Source organism: Plecotus auritus (assembly GCF_963455305.1).
Source record: "Plecotus auritus genome assembly, chromosome: 4".
Classification (NCBI taxonomy): domain Eukaryota; kingdom Metazoa; phylum Chordata; class Mammalia; order Chiroptera; family Vespertilionidae; genus Plecotus; species Plecotus auritus.
The window spans coordinates 56,572,956-56,591,014 of record NC_137775.1 but is presented as its reverse complement, the minus strand read 5'-3'; positions in this window follow the sequence as shown (position 1 = coordinate 56,591,014).

Below are 18,059 nucleotides of genomic sequence, written 5' to 3'. Positions count from 1 at the left end.
TGATACAAATGTACAGCTCAATGCTGTCTGCCCTTTCTTTCACCTTCCAGGTGAAGGTGGTATATCCCATGCTTATTTCCTAAGGAGATTTGCCAGAAAAAAATATTTCTGACCATTCACATCCAGAGCAGACTACAGAAATATGACTGTGCTGTGTGGGTAATGTTATTTCCAGATATTGATAAAGCTGATGCAGTGGTAAATGAGACAGCTAGATGAGGATGATATATCCAATGCATAAATAAAAACAAAACATATTACACTTGGGGAAAACCTCTCTGGGAAATCAGTGGGACAAATGGTGAAAATGCTAACATAACTGATAGGACTACAGCACCTGTAGAAAGTTAGGTACCTCCCCACATCTCTGCAGCTCCCTAAAAAGCAATAAAGTAAAACCAATTATACAGTTAAATATTTAGAACATATAATTTAGTTTAACCTGCTAACACAACGACAGGCCTTGGCATTTTCCATTGCTTATAGTTCCTTTGTGGAAAGAATTCACCCCATTAGGTGTAGTTGTCCTTGATACTAAAATAACATTCAATCTCTCTTCTTTTTTTCAGATGCAAACCAGGAACATTTATGACTTGCTTTCATAGTGTCTAATGCACTTAGGTTTTTAATTGATTATTTTTTTTTAGAACAGCCAAGCTTGCCATTGGAGAATTCTTTGAATTTTCAAACAAAACCCAATGCCACAGAAACCCTGCAGAGTCCCAGAATAAAGCAACATTATATCCCAAAGAAAGCTTTTGATTTCAGGAACAGCCGTGTTAACATTCATCAACAACATCCTTCACTGCCCCCAGTAGATGCACTTAAGGGGACTCCTGCTGGATGAGGTTGTCACATTCTGCGACCTTCCAGATTGTCATGTTCTGTGACCTTCTCTCTCCACACAAGTATCAGGTTCTCAGACTGCACTTACTGACCAGGGTCAGAGAGTCCCCAACGAAGTCAAATCATAGAAGGCAAGAGCTCTATATGGAAGCCAAGAAGAAGAAAAAAATCTCTGTGTTCCAAGCTGGTTTTCTTAACTCCTTCTATCTGAAGGTGATGCATAAGAATATTTGTGAGATTCTGATAGCAGAATCATCTGAGTCATATTTTCCCCTGAACACCGCATTGTCAACAATTGAATTGCCAATTGCTTAATCTAAGCATTTTTAATGTTAAAATAATAATAGTAATGATAATAATAATAATAATAATAATAATGGGTTAAAGGAATCGCTTCCTATCCTAACATTTCTTCAGATCACAGCTGGGTGACTCTTGTTTTTATGTTTTGCAGCAGCCTGTGAGCAGAAATGGACAGCAGAGATATAACATGCTAGAAATATTTAACCCAATGCACTGTGACACTAATGTAATCTCAGACATGATAATGTGAAACTATTTGCATTAACTCTCCTGGGTTGCTGGCAATCATGCTGTGACAAGTGTCATCTTCAGCAAGAAGATAACCTTAAGCATTCAATTTTGGCACAAATATTACAAAAATCCCAGAAAGCAACTGCTTCTACATAGATTTCCCTTGCATACACTGACCAAAGGTAAAAAGACTAAAAGGTGAACAAATTAGCAAGATGTTTTGAAGCTAATACTCAGGAGTGCCTATTCTTCTGATTTCCATTTGTAAATATTTTCTTTTTTCTCTGCTTGTAATGAAATTTGAAGCTAGTAAGACTTTTGATTGACTTTAAGAGTTGCTGTTGTTGTTGTTTTTTTTTTGGGGGGGGGGTAGGCACAGAATTTCCCTCAGTCTAGTGTGACAATATGCCATTTGCTCTTAGTTTATTCAGAATGTGTAATAAAATGTTTGGTGTAGGATTTATGGCTACACTTTTACTATCCTATCAGTAGTTCATTGGTGTTCAAAAATTAAAAGGTTTTGATCTCCCTTCCTGTGCAGAAGATGGGAATGGGGCCCTTTGAGTTTCAGTTAACAAAGTGTTGCTTATTTTTTATTGAGGTTTTCAAGGTCACAAAAATTTTCAGAATATGTTTCCTTGGGGATTGTAGTCAGGATGAAGGAGAACAGTTGGAGGCAACTCACTAAATCCAGACAAGTCTAAAAGAAAAAAAAAAAGCCAAGGTACAAGGTCAAGTATTTCAGGATCCAAAAGGATTCAATGAGAGAAAAGATTTGAAGTAGAGGAAGGTAGGTGAGCCAAGTGAATTCTCTGATTTAGGATTCTGTTCCTCAGTCTGGCTTGCTTTGGGTACTGATGGCCCTGGTCTGGGTGTACTGAAAGGGGCCAATTGCAAGTGAATAACATGACATGTCTTCCATATATGGGCTTGTTATTTTTACATGGAACCCAGATATCTCAGAATACATTTCATTCGGAGAGAGTTTTCACCCCAAGAAAAGTCTAGAGTATAATAACATGGGTCAACAAAGACAGAAAAGGTACACAATTTCTATGATGAGCATATAATTCTTTAGTAGACCCCCAGGTCTTTACATTATTCTCTTGCAGTTTAAATTTGACCTATATTGCTAATTCCCTCCATTCACTGGGTGAGTGAATGATGTGTGAATGCAAAAGGATGCGATTAAAACAGAAAGTTTTAGGGTGGAGATGAACATCTTCACTATGATTAGGCATGGAAGAGTAATTCCTATGGACAAGGACAGATTTGGGTAAATTCATGAGGTTTGAGAGGACAGTTTACAAGATAGCTGGGTGAAAAGATTGCTTAGTGTATTTGAGAGTGGTAGAAGTTTAAAAAAAGGGAAGCAAGGTAAGATCCAAGGGGATAAATTAGGTCTAGAGCCCACAAAAGAGCAAGTTGGTGGTATTTTTCAGGACTACCTGCCAAAAGTCCACCTTTGCCTTCCCTAGGTATCAATTGAATCCATGAGTCTCAGTTTACACAGTGTTGAGCTAAAACCAGAAGACCTGAGTTTTTCAAACTGGTAAGGTAACTTAATCCATGAACATTGAGGTGAGTTTCTTAAACTATTTTAATCTACAGAGTTACCTAGTATAAGAGGACCTACTACCTGGCCAATCTTTCTTGAGAGTTATTAGGTGGATCACTTGAGAAAGTCTGTGAAGGTGTTCTGAAAATATTAAGCAGAACTTTCAACAACATGGAAGACTAAGATGACAAGGATACAAATTCAAGTGCGGGGAAAATATTTCTCCACCAATTATTAAGTACATAGCTTAACTCAAATAATGAAAAGAAAATCCTAAGTAACAGGATTAAGAGGGAAACTAAAATCAGAGTAGTAAGTAGGAGCTAATATCACTTGCCCAAGTGAGTTTCAGATAAAAAATGTTCCTAGAATCCAGAGGTTGGGAACCAGAGATATGGCTTTGGATCTATGTGAGGTTGGAGAGCTGAAAAAGAACTCTGTGCACAAAGCCTGAAGTCTTAATAAGCTGCACTATTTGTCTAAAGAGATCTACAAAAACTTTTTCTACCAGCTCAGAAAAACAGAAATAATGCTCACTATTTATCTAAGGCCTTGGGGGAAGAAGGAAGAGTTGCTTAAAAGAAATTTAAAGCCACATCTGGGCTGTGCCAAATGTAGGTGTAGAGTCTGAATTTATCCTACCAGAGTGGTACGGAAAACTTAAACCATGAAATTAGCATTAGAAGCTGATTTGGAGCTATTGAATGACTTCAAATCCCTAGTGAAAACACATCTGAAAGGACTCAAAGTGTTTTATTTTTTCTCCATATTTAGAGCAATCAGGATCTCCAGGGGAAAATAGGCTTTGCAGAAGATGAGTTCACAAATTAAAAAATTACAAACCACATGAGGAAATGAATCACCATGAAGGAGAGTCAAGACATAAAAACAAATGAAAACTAGCTACCCAAGTCTTGAACATAATAAATTTGAGACCACATAAGTTTTGAAAGAATTAAATAGAACTTCTGGAAATAAAAACAATAGAGATAAACATTTTTAAATGCTAAAAAAGGTATATCTATGATGAGAGGTCATATATCAGAAATAGATGTTTTTATTTTATACAATAACTAGAGGCCCAATGCACGAAGATTCATGCAAGAATGGGCCTTCCTTCCCCTGGCTGCCGGCAGTGCCTTCGCTGGAGCCACCTTTCCGCCTTCCTACTTTGCCCAGAGGCCCGGAGCGGCTGGGGTGGTGTGGAACACCTGCATCCCACTCCGCCCCCGGCTACTCAGTGCCTGCATATGCAAATTAACACACCATCTTTGTTGGGTTAATTTGCATACTCACTCCTGATTGGCTGGTGGGCATCATGAAGGTATGGTCAATTAACATGTTACTCTTTTATTAGGTAGATGGGAAATATGAGAATTTATGTAATATTTATTAATACCTACTATGAAGATCAATATTAAGTTCCTAAGATGCCAAAAGCAATTAAAATGTAGTCACTGACCCTGCAGAGCTTATATCCTAGGGCAGACCACAATAGTGCAATAAAAGCATAAAATGATATTGATGAATAGAGTACAATTAAAGTATAATAGAGGGAATAGTCAAGTCCATTTACTGGAGTTGGGTGGAGGGCAGTCAGAAAAAGCTTTGCAGAGCTGGAGATGCCTGAGTTGAGTATTGAAAGATGGGTGTTTTCCAGACCCATAAAGAGGGAAAGCCATTATAAGTAAAAGGTGTGTGGTAAAACCACATGGACAGTTCCATGACACAGCTTGTTGAGAAACAGACAGGTGATGTATCTTGGTCTACATCTAGGACTGCCAAAAGAAAGTCAAGCTCTGACCTCACTGGAATTTTAAGCAATAAAGAGAGTATCTTTGAGGTTGCATCTAGTCTAAAGGTAATTTTCATTCCCTAAAGTTTGTAAAGTAGTTAACACTTGGAGAAAGTTTTCCTATAGATATCTTATTATCTATGGCCATTAGGTAACCATATTGTGCCTGTATAATAGAATTAATAGTGCTGCTTTTAACTAGATATAATCACTATTTACAAAGGACAAGGAGAAATGTATTTGGATGCCAAGAATACATTTCTCTCCTTTAATGGTAGGGTTACTAAAAGTAACATTTGATGACTCAACATTGGGCTGAGGGATAGCTGGAGAAGATCCATTCCATCAATAAGGGTGTAGTGATATTTTTACACTTCTACATTTTTATAGTGGAAGAAAATAGTTGTTATTAAATATAAGAAGGCCTCTTTTAGTATTCTTCCCTGGGGCCTTTTGATGGATGGGCAGAGGTGGTGGTTGCATTGGGCCCCTGTCTATTTTAAAGCCAAGAAGTAGGGGTAGGGCTAGCTGTTTTGGCAGCATTTGAATGTGGTCCGAGAGTAAATTCTCAATTGGAAATATTGACCTTTTCTTTAGATAAAGAAGAAGAAAGTGATTGACAGAGGGGAAACCTTTTGTGTGTGTGGCCAGAATATTGGAACCAATATAGAACCCTTAATATTCTAATGTAAGTTCAATAGCATGCCTGCAGTTTGTTTTAGAATCAAACCACAACAAAAGTGCTCCTGGTGACTTTTTGCCATGAGCCATGGAAGATTCCATAGGTCCAAGGTCTTCTTTGATATTTGCTCAGGGTTAGACTGTGTAGGGGGCAACAGGGTCAGGTTGGTTGTCATAAAGCCAAGAAACACCCCATGGCACAGGTGGAAGTCATCAAGGTAGAAGGCAACTATCCCAACAGATTTTTCAGTTATTTTGGGAATAGATGTTGAAGACAATAATGAAAAATGAGAATGATCCGTGTTTAAACTTTAAATAGTTGACCCACTGCCTTTTATGCACAGTTTTTTATGAACTCTCAAAATGGTACAAATGGAGAAAACTGGAGGTAAAGAGAGGCTAAGTAACTTGCCCAGGTCACATAGTGGTAAGTGGGGTTTGAACCCAGGCACTCGGACCCAGAACCTCTACTCCTTTTAAAAGTTAATTAAAAGATTTTTCAATTACAGTTGGCATAGAATATTATGTTAGTTTCAGGTGGACAGCATAGTGATTAGACATTTAAGTAACTTATGAAGTGATCACCTTAGTAAGTCTAGTCGTATCTGACACCATACATAGTTATCACAATATTATTAACTATATTCCCTATGCTGTACTTTTACAACCTTGTTTTTATAATTGGCAATTTGTACATCTTAATCCCTTCTCCTTTCTTACCCTGACTCCTTCCCATTGGGCAACCATGTATGCTCTCTGTATCTATGAGTTTGTTTCTGTCTTATTTGTTCAATTATTTTGTATTTTAGATTTCACATACAAGTTAAATCACATGGTATTTGTTTTTCTGTGACTTATTTCATTCAGCATAATACCCTCTAGGTCCCTCCATGTTGTAAATGGCAATATTTCATTCTTTTTTCATGGCTGAGTAACATTACATTGTATATATGTACCACAACTTCTTCATCCACTTGGCTATTGATGGGCACTTACAGAACCTCTACTCTCAATCAGATAAATGTCCAGTTTCTGGATGTGTGGAAAAAAGGATGTGCCAGCCTTTTGCACTGTAACCTGACAAAAGTGGAGGAGCCTCTGTATTCTAAATTTTGCACTCAATTTCTGTTATTCTGCAGGCTCGAATATGTAATCAGTGAGACTGAAGGCATTTTCAATGCATTGGTTTAATTTGGAAGAATTCCATTGGGCTATTTCTCTTACCTTACTTTCCCCACCTCACTGTCTCCTTATCATTTAAGAAAGATATTACAGTGACTAGATACTTTAATTCCCAAATCTACTATGTATTTGTACATGACCTTAAAGAGGAAGCACTCTCAGGTGACTCTAGTATTTACATTTGTAAATGGAATATCTACATCTGTACATGATAGGTAATGGCTATTGCCTGATGGATTTTTAAAAAGTAATTTGTTTGTAAATGACTTCTGGCTTCCTGGGTCAAAGAATTAAGTCAATTAAAACAGAAATGAAAGATTTTAACATAACAACAATTACTACTGGGAAATAGAAGAATGTACCTATAATAAGAACCATGGAGATCAAAGGGCAAATTCATTCAATGGAGTAAAACTAATAAATTATTAGAAAACACTATTTCAAGTAGAAAAAAATGTCATATATATGAATAAAATCATTACTAACTTTAAAAGAATGCAGAACGTCTCACATTGCAGCCCATCAAAATCATTTTTCAACCATTTTTATTCAGAAACAATGACTTACTACAGTGTGTATTTAGAAACTGAAATTCCCAGAGATGAAACTCTGGGTGGTGAAAAGACTTTAGACTGAATTGATGAAAGCAGACTACTGGCCTCCTCTCAAACAAGGTAAGACATGCTCAGGAGAACTGCCAGAAGAGTCCATGGTTGATTTGAAGGGGATGCTGACCATAGGTCCGAACTACATAGACATGTTGTATTTAAACATAGGCTTTATATAGTATCATAAATTATAGGCTCTCCTCCCTAAGTACCAGAACCGAGTGGCTTTCAAATCTGACTAGTAATACACTAACAACCAATGAAGAAAAATCCTATCATTTCATATTCAGGCAGATTAAAAGAATCTAAGACTTCTTACTACCCCCTGGTTGTTCAAAGTCTTCCAACTTCCTCTAAATACATCCTGCTCCAAAATTCCCTGTCTTATACAATTGCCAAATTTAATCTCAGCTTCTCAAGTCAGCCATTCCCAGCCAATGTGCCAGAAAAAGTGTGTGTTGAATGCTTACAGTTGTGTTGAATGATTTCTTTCTTTAGTTCTTAGGGTGGCTGGTGGGTTCTGAGGGCAGTGGTTTCCAGCCATGAGCAGCTGCAGAAGTTTACTCTAGTGTAATATTACACTGAGTGGCCAGATTATTATGATCTCTGAAGGCATAATAATCTGGCCACTCAGTGTGTGTGTGTGTGTGTGTGTGTGTGTGTATTTATTAGAGGCCCCAGTGCATGAATTCGTGCATGGGTGGGGTCTGGCCAGCCTGGTCATGGGGGAGGGGACATGGGCAGTTGGCCGGCCTGCCTGCTGGTCAAACTCCTGGTCGAGGGGACAATTGGCATATTAGCCTTTTATTATATAGGATATACACTGAGTGGCCAGTTTATTATGCGTTCAGAGATCATAATAATCTGGCCACTCAGTGTATGTTCTATGTGTGCTGTGACATTTTTAAAAGTTGGAGAAGAACTTTCCTGAGTATTGCAGTTGGATACTCTTATTATGAGATCAGCTATCTATGAAACATTTATAATAGTGCCCACCACATAGTAAGTACTTATTAAAAATACTTATAATTGAAGCTATTATTTTAAAACTTTTATATTAAGGTATAAATGACTGATAAGTTCAATAGGTCATTCATCTGAATTCATTTCTAATTGGAGAAATCACAGCTTCTCTTTCCCTGCCTTGCAGACTAGTCCCGTGCGATGTAAAATACACACTATCAATATTGTTTCTTAGCAGGATGTCTCGTGTCACCTATACTTCTCTATCCTAACACCTTTATAAATGACTTCATATCTCATTGGACTTGGTAAAAATAGTTATTTTTGGAGGGAGAAGTGAATGTTAGTAAGAATATAGTGGATATTCAAAACCAAGGAATATGCTTGTTATTTAGGAGCTAATTATGCAGTCTGCCGAGTGTGATCCTTGACTGCGGAGAGTCACATCTACTATGAATCATCACAGAGCCATATGCCCTCCAAAGGCTTTTGAGTTGTCTTCCTGGAACAGACTGTAAATTTGCACAAGTGTTTGTTGAGTGAATAACATATTAATCAACAAAGAATGAATAACATATCAATCAACAAAGAATCAAATTCTAATTGATCCAACTCGTTAAGGAAGGAACAGAATAAAATAATTTTATATGTGTGCTGTGCTTTATCCTGGCTAATAATTCAAGGACAATGTAGCAATAAGCAATCATACCAAAACATAATGCAATATTTGAGAGCTGGGAATCACAGTACAATCCTACTTTTGTTCAAGTTAAGTTTTCAATCTATATTCCCCAAATTGATGCCCAAAATTAGATCTCAAATCAGGACTGAAATAGTGGTAATCAGTTACATGGAGAAGTTTCAAGCATACTTCTCATACTTCTAAATCCACTTTTTTTTTTTTTTTTTACTTACTTTTAGTGCCTTCAGTTTTTTGCATATATATGACCTTTGGAAAAAAGTAATATCTATTGAAGAGTTTGACTTTATATATGAATTCTGTGCACAGAGATTGACTGCTACAGAGTCACCCAGGAGGCTCTGGGAAGAGCTAGGTGGCACTGAATTTGATCATAGAAGACAGAATCATATTTTAAAAGGAATTCTCTCAGCAATTCAGCCATATAGCAGAGGTTGGCCACATATCTTTTCAATGTTGGCTGCAAACACCATACTCCCCTTCAGGCTGTTGCTCTTGGAGGAAGGTAGGGAAAGTGGGATAGAATAAAGGGAGGAGGCCCTCTTGGAAGTTCGTTGGAAGAGACAGTCCAACTGACATTACTTGAATGGCTATCTCATTTTCTAAAGCCTCCCGAACCTTATATTAATACTAGAGGCCTTGTGCACGAAATTCATGCATGGGGGGGGGTGTCCCTCAGCCCAGCCTGCACCAATCTGGGACCCCTCAAGGAATGTCTGACTTCTCGTTTAGGCCAGATCCAGGCAGTTGGACATCCCTCTCACAATCCAGGACTGCTGGCTCCCAACTGCTCACCTGCCTGCCTTCCTGATTGCCCCTAACCGCTTCTGTCTGCCAGCCTGATCACCCCCTAACCACTTCCCTGCCAGCCTGATTGATGCCTAACTGCTCCCCTGTCAACCTGTTTGCCCCTAACTGCCTTCCCCTGCAGGCCAGGGTCCCCCCCCCCCCCAACTGCCCTTCCCTGCAGGCCTGGTTGCCCCAAACTTCCCTCCTCTGCTGACCTGGTCACCCCTAACTGGTTGCCCCAAACTTCCCTCCCCTGCAGGCTTGATCGCCCCCAACTGCCCTCCCTTGCAGGCCTGGTCCCTCCCAACTGCCCTCCCCTGCTGGCCATCTTGTAGTGGCCATCTTGTGTCCACATGGGGGCAGGATCTTTGACCACATAGGGGCAGCCCTCTTGTGTGTTGGAGTGACAGTCAATTTGCATATTACTCTTTTATTATATAGGATAGAGGCCTGGTGCATGGGTGGGGGCCAGCTGATTTGCCCTGAAGGGTGTCCCGGCTCAGGGTGGGGGTTCCCTTGGGGCATGGGGTGACCTGGGTGAGGGGCCTGTGGTGGTTTTCAGGCTGGCCATGCCCCCCAGTGACCCAAGCGGAGGCCCTGGTATCTGGGATTTATTTATCTTCTGTAATTGAAACTTTGTAGCCTTGAGTGGAGCCAAGCCTCCTGCTTGCTCCGTGGCCACAGCCAATTTTGTTGGGATTTACTTATGTTCTATAATTGAAACTTTGTAGCCTTGAGTGGAGGCCTGGGCCCACCAGGGTGTGGGGAAAGATTGGCTTCCTCCATTGCTGGGGAAACCCAAACCTCCTGCTTGCTCCGTGGCCACAGCCATCTTGGTTGGGGTTAATTTGCATACTCGCTCCTGATTGGCTGGTGGGCGTGGCTTGTGGATGTAGCAGAGTGATAGTTAATTTGCATATTACTCTTTTATTAGATAATATAGCACTTAAAGGCTTAAGGTGTGGCCACAGAAATGATCCCATTTAATTACAACTCTAGCCTGTTGGCCCCTGCTAAAGCAGCCAGGAGAAGGATTGTTGGGGCCTCATCTATGGGGCAGGGAAGAAGTACACTCAAGATCAAACTCAGCTACAAGTCTAGCCTTGAGCAGGGCCTGGTATCCTTTCCACTGCAGCACAGCAGCTTCAGGGAGTCTCTGCAGCTTTATGGAGCCTCTGAGACCCAGCCTGATATGATGGCCATCCTGGGGAGCCTTGGGAGACAATCCAAGGTACCAGGCAGGCCCAGGTGTAGTCTTCTCGGCACGTTGCGGGCATGGTGAAATCATTACTAAGTGAAAGTAAAGTCCCTCTGGCTTGCTTCTGTCTTGTTTATGGTCTTCTCCTTGTTACTTAGGAGCTAATTATGCAGTCTGCTGAGTGTGTCTCTGCTCCCAGGCCTGTACTGCCTGCTCCCTCGCCATTTGCCTGCCTGTTGCTTCTCTCAGCAGAGAGAGGTCAGTGAGAGAAGCCATCAGACATTAATCAGCCTCCTCCTCCACTTGTTAGCATCAATGGAAATCGTTACAGAATGTTTCATATTTAGCTGTAAAGGATTTGGACATCTGGAGATTATTTATGGATTTCAATACTCACTCTATTCCATTCACTATTCCTGTGAATAGCTGAGGTTTGCCTCTATCCCTAATGCAATTTCAAATTTGCAGAGGGGTCTGGTGCCCTGAAGAACTGAACATGTTAGTTCATCATATCTATCCCTGGCAAACAATTCTGGGTTACTTAACACAGAAGTATGCACGAAATGCTTGTATAGGGATTAAAGGGCAGGATGGGTAGAAAAGCTTTAAATTATAGGAACATCTCACTTTGAACAACAGAGCAATTTTTGAAGTTTTTATAAATTGGATGTATGAATGCTTAGTTACCCTTTAAATCTATCAGTGGAGCGGACAACTCAAGGCACACCCTGCTATAAGCTCTTTTGCAGGTGCAAAGTGTTTTTGAGAGGAAATAATTCCCTCCTCATTTGTCTTTTTTATGAGTTTGAATTTGAATATGTCAGGTTGTCTTACAACACCTGTGAGAGCTAAATCTGCCAAGATGCTTTTCATTGACTGCCTGGTAGACGAACGGATTCGCTCTCTCCTGGGAACATTAGAAGCTAGCTGGCTGTTTCCACTTTCAAAGCTGAGTAGTGCTCATCATAAATTGGACATAAGGTGTTTTATGAGCCACACCTGATTAGATTCCTACACATTTCAAAATTCATTCTCTGTATATAGGAGAAAAGCAAAAGGACCAGCTCCTAGAGTCAGGTCTAGAAGCTTCTGCTTTAGGTGATGCTAAATCTAATGCTTATTGTGTTTATGCATGTTTGGGTAAGAAAGACCTGTTTGCTTTTATTGTAAGTTTCTAAATGGAGTAACTTTGCTAATACTTTATCCCCCTGCCTACAGAATTTTCATTGAGACCTCCAAACTGGAACAGATTCATTTTCACTTACACATTTCATACCTTTTTCTGTTGTTGATACCTCATATTTGCCTTTCTCTCCGTAAATAAAAGCTAGCGACTTTAGCTCTCATTTTTTCAGATGATTGCTCTGTCTTTGCTGTCATTTGTGTAGATGGCTTCAGGGTTCCAACACAAACATATAGTGCCATGAAAAATAAGCCAAGGAAATTTTAAGTGTGTAAGCATAGTAATGCCGATTTTGTCTACAGTTTTAGTTTCTTTTGCTCCACTGCCTGACATCCATTAGGTGTACTCTGAATAACCTATCTCTGGACAAAAAGGAGAGAGCTTGTTTTCAGACTGATTTGTACTATTGACTGTCAGAGGTGACAGCAATGAGAGTAATAGCATTACGCCTCGTTGCCAAGTCCCTTGGGTTTGGTTCCCTGGATTGGGTGACTGTACCCTGGATTTGGTTTTCATTCTCATCTTTGCATCTAAGATGAGGTGTCATGTTTTGGTTCCATACCTGATTATTTTTAGAAGCAGACCTGGAAGAGCTTTCAGTCATTGTCCAACTTTAAGAAGGCTAGGTACGTGCCACCTAAAAAGGAGAGCCATGCACGCTGGTTCCATTGGTGGGCACTGCACTTCAACCATGATAATGTTTGCTTCCAGCTTTAAACTACCGAGGTGGTCTGTTACTATGCACACGAAGCCTCGAGAATCTTCCTGTTCTACTGCAGGCATCTCCTGTGAGGTCATCTTGTTAAAGAATTTACCTTCATAATAAGTTTCTCAGAATCAATATTTCTCTTCCTACTTCCCGTGGCTTAGACATAATGTGATTAGAACAAAGAGCTCTCGGGCTTTGGGATGATCAGAATTGTTGCGGAAGAAAACACTGTCCAACAGTCCTTTCTCACATTTCAACACTGCTTTTCTCCTTCCACTTGAACATCATAATGGCTGTGAGAGCCAGGGAGCTCACCCAAGCAGGCTTGGGACTGAGATGCCCCCACTTTTTAGGAAGAGTCTCTAGATAGGGCAACTTGTGCCAAGATCTCTGACGATCATACTTGTAACCGCCATGGGCACCATCACACTCATCTCTCCCTGGAGGCAGTCCCCAGGAGACCATGGGATTTGCAATAAGTGTGACGTATTCTGGATAATTCAAAGGGCTATTTGGATTTTTCTAATTTTGGTGAATAATGCTGAAAAAGTTGGGATTTTCCCTGTTAGGGAATGGAGCGCATTTTCTGAGGCTTTCCATCGCTAATTCCTCAATCAGTGGGAAGAGATTAATACTTGAAAATGTTTGCTTTGGATGACCAACTAAGACAAATTGCTTATAGCCACCCAGGTTAGAAAGATTGGGATTTAACAAGACAAGCAATCAGAGGCTGCATTGAATAGCTAAAGTGTTTCTTTCCCTTTCTAAAATAACTAGAGATTTGAATGAGGCACAAAGCACAAAAATTGTTGTTTGGGTTATAAATGCAAATAATAAAATCTCTAAGAAAAACGTATGGTAAAGCTCCCCCTCCTTTAAAAAGACAGAAAATGTCTTTGTGTAGATTTTGTGAATATATGTATAGTGAAATCTTTATAAAAACTGTGAAATATGCAATTGATTTGGAAAAGGATTAATGCCAGAATATAGTTTGAAGTTTTACTTCCCTACCCATAGCAAAGATGCTTTCCGTTTCTTCCTTCCCTTAAAAAACTCAAACTCCTAATTGAAAAGCAGCCTGTGCTATTCAATAAGAATGAAATAATTACACTTGAGTCAGGTGTAGGGTTGGGTTTCTTTGGAGAGTTTTCAAGGAATCTCTTCCTTAGTCCTTATCTCTCTATTCCCTGAAGAATTTCTATATCTCTTCAGGCAAACCAGCAGTAGTAGCAGCAATAATCTTGTTTACAAAGAGGGCAGGAGGGCAGAGGATTGAAGCCCCAAGGACGGCATTCAATACTGTCCCTGTCATCCTGAGATCAGAGGGTTTGACCAGTCCCGGTGAATAATGACCAGGAACACTTTGTGACTGATGACTGTACCGTTTGGGGAGCTAATTGAAGTCCCTCAGTTCCTAGTGAATAATGTTCGTTCTAGCAGTGACAGTAATGTCATCAGGAGGGAAAATACGTGGCCAGCTAATGAGAAAACAGAGCATGGAGCCCCACCCCCATCCCTGGGTGTTCTAGTGGGCCAAGCTGGAAGTGATACTTTTACATATGTATATGATGCTTTTTAAAATTCTCTTTGAATTAGTAGAATAGGCTAAAGAATAGGCTATCTAAACTTTGACCTTTTTGGCTAATATTGTGAATCTGCTCAAGCTTTTGCAAATCACAGGGAGGTGCACCAAGAACAACTAATTTCCTTAGGGTCTATAGCCCTTGGTGATCTGGGTTCTTGCCTTCATCCTCATTACTCTCCTGCTGGTACCACATCTCAGCCACAAAAGACTTTGTGTCATTCTCTGGACACACCAGGCTCTCTTCCGTCTCTCACCTGTATTCCCACTTCATCAGAATCTCTCTCCCTGTAATATTGTTTATCCTCATTTCTCCCCTATCCTCTTTTCCTGGCTGGCTCCTACTTGGTCTTCAATACTCAGCTCAGTATCCCATCTTCTTCCTAAGCCAGTTACTTGTGCCCTTCCTGGTTTCCCATAGCCTCATCTATACTAGCATTGATTGCCTTGCATTGAGATTATTGGCTTAAGTATTCACCTTCTTTCATTAGATCTTAAGTCAGTTGATGACTTATGGTGGATGCTCAGTAAGTGTTGCTTGAATTGAACGGAATAGATGCACAGTACAATTTGCTAAATGGAAATTGGCTTGTGGCTATCAACTCAGTAATGTAGTGACTAAGAGCAAATCCAACTCACCACTTACTAGTTGTGTGACCTTGAGCAGGTGACTGGCTGTCAGGTGGCAATAATTCTACTTCAGAGGCTGGTTGAGAGGTTGAAGTAAGATGATGAATCTCATAATAAATGAGGTAAATGTTAACCATTATTATCAGTGCCAAGTACAAGAAAGGTTCTAAGTAAGTACTTGCTAAATTGTATTTTACAATTTTAACAAGTTGTATCTCATTGACTAGTAGATTATTGTTTCCTAGAAACCTTGTTCTGCATGCAAGTTAAAAATAAAAAGCACGTTTCTTGTTTAATTAAAAGAGTTAAAATGAAAACTTTGCTATAGAAAGTAGCCAAAGAGCTGGAAAAACAGCTATTATAGGTGGGATCAGGAATATATTTGTAGCATCCAGCTCTGGGGATAAAATAAATCAAACTTCTCCTCAGCCACTGTTTTAGCTACCCAAGTGAGTGATGAGTCATACTAGGCAAGTAATAAAGAACACAAATTTAATTTATTTTGACATCCAGAATGGATTTGACAAAGTTTTTGCATTGCTGCCCTCTGGAGAATGAAGGAAGGAAAATGCAAATATCTGGTTACAACCATGTACCTCATCACACCCTACATTCCCTTGCCATGTGGCGTGATAGAAAGATCCAGGGTTCAGAGCCCAAGGACCTGCACTAGAGCTCTGGAGTCTCAGCTTACTACTAACTTTCCATGTGAACTTCACAAGATACTTGGCCTCTTGGGCCTACATATGTGGAAACATACTGCAAAACACTAGAACTTTCGGCATTATTTTTACTAGGCATTCTAGTAAGTCAAGTTCTTCATCATGGCATCTTCTAGCACATGGGAAGTTTTCAGTATATACCTTTAGAATATCTGGCTTTAAGTGAATAATGAATGGATAACTAGAGGCACTGTGGTAATAAAAAAAACAATAAGGGCTTTGGAATCAAGAAGGCCTGAATTCTGACCTTAGCTATGTAGTCTTTACCTCACTGAGCTTTTGTCTCACCTATCACATGAAGTATCTATAATAATAAAAGCGTAATATGCTAATTAGACCAGACAGCCGAACAACCTTCCAGACCTCATTCTGGACATCCTTCTGGACGAAGCTGTGGTGACAGGGGTCGAGGAAGAGGCAGTTAGGGGCAATCAGGCAGGCAGGCAAGCAGTTAGGGGTGATCAGGCAGGCGGGTGAGTGGTTAGGGGAGATCAGGCAGGCAGGCAGGCAGGCAGAGTGGTTAGGGGCAATCAGGCTGGCAGGCAGAGTGGTTGGGGTGATCAGACAGGCAGGTGAGTGGTTTGGGGCAATCAGGCAGGCAGGCAGAGGCAGTTAGAACAATTAGGCAGGTAGGCGAGCAGTTAGGGGTGATCAGGCAGCAGGTGAGTGGTTAGAGGCAATTTGGCAGGTGGGCAGAGGTGATTAGGGGCTATCGGGCAGGCAGGCGAGCAGTTAGGGGTGATCAGGTAGGCAGGTGAGTGGTTAGGAGCTAGTGGTTCCAATTATGAGAGGGTGCAGGCCAGGCTGAGGGACCCTCCCCCCCCCCGCACGAATTTTATGCACCAGGCCTCTAGTCTATAATAACAAAAGGGTAATATGCTAATTAGACTGGACATCCTTCCAGATGAAGACAGAGCTGCAAGGGAAGCCTGGGTCCCAGGTTCCAGAGGGAAGCCAGTGCCAGCAGCCAGGAGAAGGAAGGCCTACTCTTGCACGAATTTTGTGCATTGGGCCTCTAGTAATGCATATATTCATCAGAGGGTTGCTTAAGGATTAAATAATATACATTTATATATAAAGTACTGGTATAATCAATGCCTGCCACTCAGTAGACACAACAAAATGTATCTTCTTTGTTCCTGATTATTAGCTAAAGGGTTGATGTAAACATTAACTGAGTAACTAGAATAAAATGAATTCTTTGAAAATGAATTTATTCTAATTTACATTGGTATGGTCCTTCACAGTTTTCAGAGCTCTTCAAAAACACTTTGTATCACCTGATGCTATGACATTTTCAGAGTTGGCATTTTTACCGATGAGAAAACCAAACCAGAGGTTGTAGCTTGTCCCAGGCCAAACAGCCAGAAAGTGACTGATCCAGAGCTATATTCTGAACCTAATAATTTCTTCTCCAGTGTTCTTTCCAGCACAATGCTGCCTCTGTTAGCAAAGCTGAGTATCTTTGACATTCATCATAATTCTGATATTAGTAAAAAAGATTGTGTACCTGATAAAGAACACTGGAGCCTTTTCAAATGGATCACACTTATCCAAAGATGTTAGGAATTCTATTATTATTATTATTATTATTATTATTATCATTAACTGAAGTGCTGCATTAGTCACCTACTTCTTAGTATTAAGAGAAAAATTATTAATTTGCTCTACTAATATTTTAGTACTCATGTTCAAAGTAATAAACAATATGTTTAATTAATACTGGAGTCCTAGAATCTCATTTTTCTCTTAATCCAAGACTGTATTGTATTTTCATCTCATTTTTTATTCCTTCCTACCATTTTCTTTTCCTTTGGCTATGTCATAGGGAACTGTGTATCTAAAATCCTATATATTTATTATTTAACCTTACTTAGAAACTTCTTAAGTGGTTAAGACAGTAGTAGCTCAATGACTGGTACTTCTGAGATGTTTAGAGATATGCCCATTCCATATTTCATTACCCGTAAGGTAATCAGATATGTACATTCCAAATTTTCCTTACCAGCATCCCAGGGACAGGAAAGTTAGAAACAATGCTGATGTGTATTGTTGACTTTCTACATTCCAGTGTGCAGCCAAAAACTTCATATTATCACCTCCAAGTCAAAAGAAACTGTGATCATAGGATAGCCTAGGTATGGGTGGAATTTTTCCAGTTGGAACTGTCTATGGGGAGACTGTGGAGCTTCTAGCATACTCTAATTGGTTTTCTGTTCCTACATCAATCTAAATATATATTTCATTATGGATGGAGCACACATTATTGACTGGGAATTAGTTTTTGAGTTTCAAGATGCTATGTGAAGATATGAAATAAGTATCTTATTCCCATCTTGTCTCAGTATAAAATTTAAGAACTTTAAACACATCATCTGC